Source organism: Pteropus medius, unplaced genomic scaffold (genome assembly GCF_902729225.1).
Source record: "Pteropus medius unplaced genomic scaffold, Ma_sr-lr_union100, whole genome shotgun sequence".
Taxonomy (NCBI): Eukaryota; Metazoa; Chordata; class Mammalia; order Chiroptera; family Pteropodidae; genus Pteropus; species Pteropus medius.
This window is the reverse complement of record NW_024340849.1, coordinates 25,622,359-25,626,870: the sequence shown is the minus strand read 5'-3', so window position 1 is coordinate 25,626,870 and position 4,512 is coordinate 25,622,359. Positions and strand designations below refer to the sequence as shown.

The 4,512-nt window shown below is 36.7% G+C and overlaps 1 pseudogene; it reads right to left on the bottom strand.

Annotated features, from left to right (window-relative positions):
• Nucleotides 1-230: 230 nt before the first annotated feature.
• LOC120590830 (uncharacterized) lies at nucleotides 231-349 on the bottom strand (annotated as a pseudogene).
• Nucleotides 350-4,512: the final 4,163 nt, after the last annotated feature.

The window sequence follows — 4,512 nt, the reverse complement described above, 5'->3', positions numbered from 1 at the left end:
TATGTGGAGGTTCCTGAATAAGCAAACTCTCAATGATATTGTTTGCTCCTCTGGGAATGAAAATAATAGGCACTGCTGTGAAAATAAGCGACGACATGAATACACATAGTGAGCATTACAGTAATTAGCTGGTTTGTTTGTTTGTTTGTTTTAGGCGAAGGAACCCTTGTTTGACCTCACAGATTGCAAAGACCTTGTCATCTTACAATCCTTTATATTTTTATTTTTTATGCCTACAGCACCTGGTCTTCGTAGGTGGTCTCCCATCCAAGTACTAACCAGGCTCGACCATGCTGAGCTTCCAAGATCAGACGGGATCAGGCTTGTTCAGCATGGCATGGCCATAGACTTAGCTGATTTGATAGATATAGTTGTGTAATAGACATGTGAACATGACTAATTAATAGAGACCCTTCTATACAGCATCTGATTCTTCCTCTTTATATAACATATTAGGTATGCTATGTATATTACATATGCTATTCCTGCTTTCTTTTCTATATGTATAAACTAAGCTGTTTATCCAGTTACAACACTGTCAATCAGAAGAGGCACAGGCCATAAACAACTGGGGGGCCATATTTGTGCCTACCAGTTGCTATCGGCCCCATATTTATTTAAATTCAAAGTCTATGTTAATTAACACTTCCTCCATATTGTCTTTATTGATGCCATCCACTGTTCACAAAGTCTCCTCACTGGAGTCCCATAGCACTTTTTTTATGTCTATTTTATTTTGAGAATGGAATATGTTATAATTAACATACTTCTCATTATAATTCCCCTATGCCATCCCCCAAGTAGATTGTAATCATTTTGATATGAGGGACTATGCCACACTTCTTCATAATTCCTAATATCACAGGCAATACCCACATATTAAAGATGTTTCAAAGTATTTGTTGGATTTTATCGAAATGAGCCTGCTAGAAATGGGGAATGACACATACACTGCTCTCCAATCATTGTTGAGTCCTCTTTTCATTCTCAGCTGTGCTGATTCTGCACCCAGCCAGTGACCCATCAATGCATTTGCCAATGGTTTGGTGAATGTGCCACTGTGGCAGAATAAAAAGAACTTTCTAATTCACATGTTCAGTATAATAGGCTCTCCTGTTTTGAAGTGGAATAAGTTTCTGAGTCAGGTTGCTTTTAAAAAGGAAAGTTTCTATAAGAAGCTGGAAAGAATTTGCTCCTGCTCTGACTGCATTTTTTAATCATCACTGTTTGCCCCTCCAGTGCGTCCGCCCATTTCTGAAGCCAGGCTCGTGATTGTGATGTACCATCATGGCTAAATACAGTATATCATTCCAGCAGGCTCTTCACATTGTGTTATTGTTAATGATGCTTTTTATTTACCAGAACCATAGGCAATATGATATTACTCTCATTCAGTGAGCCCGGCAGGAGACTTTTTAAAAGTGTAATGCATTTGCTCTAATGTCTCTGATCAGGTGGATCCGGCCTGGAAAAACTCCAAGTTGGATAATTACATTTTCGCTACCTATAATTTCCACCACCCCTTTGAGAGCTTGTAGCATTCTTCTCCTTTCATACTTCACACATGTGTGGTGCTTGCTGAACACTATTTTAAAAGGGAAAGAAAACCAGCTACTCTTAACCTCTGGTAGGTGAGAGGAATACAACCAAAACCGGAGAGGTCAGAATGAACCCTTCTAAAATTATGATGTCATCGAAGTTTGTCTTTATTTTTACTCATCCCTTCAGAATCTATGTCATTTTTTATTCCTTTCCATGACCCATCTTCTTTCACTTTCAGATAAACAGTATTCTCATGCTGTTATGATTTTCCCAATAACGAGAGGAAGCAATCTAGTAAAAAAAAAAAAAAAAATTCTTACTAAAGCATGCATATTGTGTTTGATAACTTTATAATAGATATGATAGATAACTACTGCAAGGGGAAAGACATAACGCAGAGGGACAGATTTTGAAAGGCAGAATTTTGGACTCTATATCCTGTGAGAAAAGAGATACTCTCACAGTCAAGTAATGAGTGAAGCACATATACCTTAAACTCCCTCTCATGCCTGTACATAAAAACTGCATTGTTTTTTAAGGTAGAAAGATGTGCTCGATTCTACATTTTATTGTATCTAATAGGTTACAATGCTCTTTGCACATAATGTGTGACAGGGTCAAGGAGAATGTTTTTAATGTTTTTAATATAAGAGGTCCCAGGATCTATGCTTTTTTTCTTTTTTCTTTTCTTTTCTTTTCTTTTTTCTTTTCTTTTCCTTTCCTTTTTTCTTTTCTTCTTCTCTTCTCTTCTCTATCTCTCTTTCCTTCCTTCCTTCCTTCCTCCCTTCCTTCTTTCCTTCCTTCCTTTCTCTCTCTCTCTCTCTCTCTTTCTCTCTCTCTTTCTTTCTTTAAAAGCACCTGAAGTTAAATGATGAAAATGAATGACTAAGCAAAATACAATAAAATCTGGGTACAAGAAGGTGTGATCATGCGATCCATAAAGTAACAAAACTAATTTTCAATCCTGACTAGTAGAATCAGAATGGTAGCCATGAAAGAATATCGATTCTAATATCAAAATTACATGAAGGGATCATTTTTACAGGAAAACTCTTCCTTGAGTGTGTAATGCCCATTTCAGTGGTGTTTCACATTGGTTTTTTGATGGGCACATACGATGTGCTCTTACTCCTTTCATATGTCTCTCTTCCCTTTGGGGACCTGGATGCTCATGGGATCCATGTCAATCTACCTAGCACCTCATTCAAAGCTCTATGCCACAGTCATCTGTAGTTTAGTATCTAGGCAATTGCTCAACAGACCATGAGAGCTGACATCACTGTAATGGAGGAGCCTGTCATATATTTATGGAATATTAATTTAGTCTATAATATTATAGCTGTCAAAGTTAACTAATGTAGATTTTATTTTATACATTTTTCCCTTTTCTCTTCCTGATATGCTTTGATTTTGTTGATTCTATGCAGAGTTATGTGGTGGTGGTGGAGGGGGGTTGCTGTGTCTTGTACTAGATCCCCTTTTTTTGCTTTTCTGATGTTATAGACAGGCATGTGCCACTTTTATCTAGAAATTATTTGAGGCAATGCTGAGCAGCGTGATGGATTCTTCTGCTGCGCTGGACTCTTAAGGGAGTTGGCCATTCACCAATTCACATTCTAGAAGTCGTGGTGGTACTAGAAAGAATCAACTCTGTCTCTAAAGGTCTAGAACTGAAGTGAACTTCTCGAAGAAGGTAATAATTTAAATTTTAGAAGTGTTGCATTTTAAGTGCTGGCAAGACATAAATGGAAATCTTCCAAATGAAGATAACATTTGGGAGTGATGCTAATTAAAACTAAGAAAAAAAGATGGTATTAGGAGACTCATTTTTTTTCTTTTTGAGTTTCTTTTAAATACAATCAGTGGGCCCATGTTTAACTTTTGAGCTTATATTCAAAGTCACCATCTGGTGTGACAGCCCTTGCTCACGAGTTTCTTGGTCTCTTGTCCTATTTTGGCAATAAATTTGGCTCATATTCTCAGTCTGGTGTTTTGTGCCTATACAGGTTTGAGTTAGTGTGACCTTTGAATACCACCAACCCATATCTTCTGGTATTTCCCATTGGTTTTGAAACCACAAACACAGTTCATTAATGACACATCCGAAACCTGTTTTGTAGTGTCTTCATGTTTCTTGATGCTCTTTGAGGATCAGTCTTCCTGTATTTGTTTCAATGGCCTTTTCTAACTTTGCTATTTGATTAAATGTTTGTGTTTTTTAAGAACAATTCACCAGCCTCCACAACTTTGGCCATTGCTTTCTCTTTCAGAAATCTTATCCGCACTTATTGTCAGTCCTACTAGACTGATCCTTAGTAGCTGTCCAACTGCTAGTCCTACAGTTCTACTAGGCTGCAACTTATGAGGGCAAGGGTTGACAACTTTTTCTACAAGAGGCCAGAGAATAAATATTTTATGCTTTGTAAGATACATATGGTCTTTGTTGTTTATCCTTTGTATATTCTTCTTTGTATTTTTTTTTGGTTGTTTGTTATCACAACCTTTTGAAAATGCTTAAAAAAATCTTAGCTTAGATTATTCAAAAACTTACTGATCCTTGTACCACAGACCAAAGGGAAGAACAAAAGTGAATTCTCATGTGTAAAGAGTTCAAGAATACTGAAGAGAGATGATTAAACATTGTGGCTAAAAACTAAGAAGATAAAATCAGTGATCTTAGAATAGGTAATTTTATTAGAACATTGCTTTTCAGAGGAAATGCAACCACTTTCTAACTTTTCTGTTTAATAAGTGTGAATTTTATCTCATACTTCAAGTATAGTCAATATAACTCTGGCCTTATACAAAATATTTAAATAGTCCTATGTGTCTGTTATTTTCTTTCAAGTCAAATAGAGTGTGTTTATACTTCCTTCCTAGAGAATAAAGCCATCTCGAGTTGACTTAGAATTGGACTGGACTTCATGAGTAGGCAGCGTTTGAGTAAGGCCGTGCCCTTAACAAGTCGTG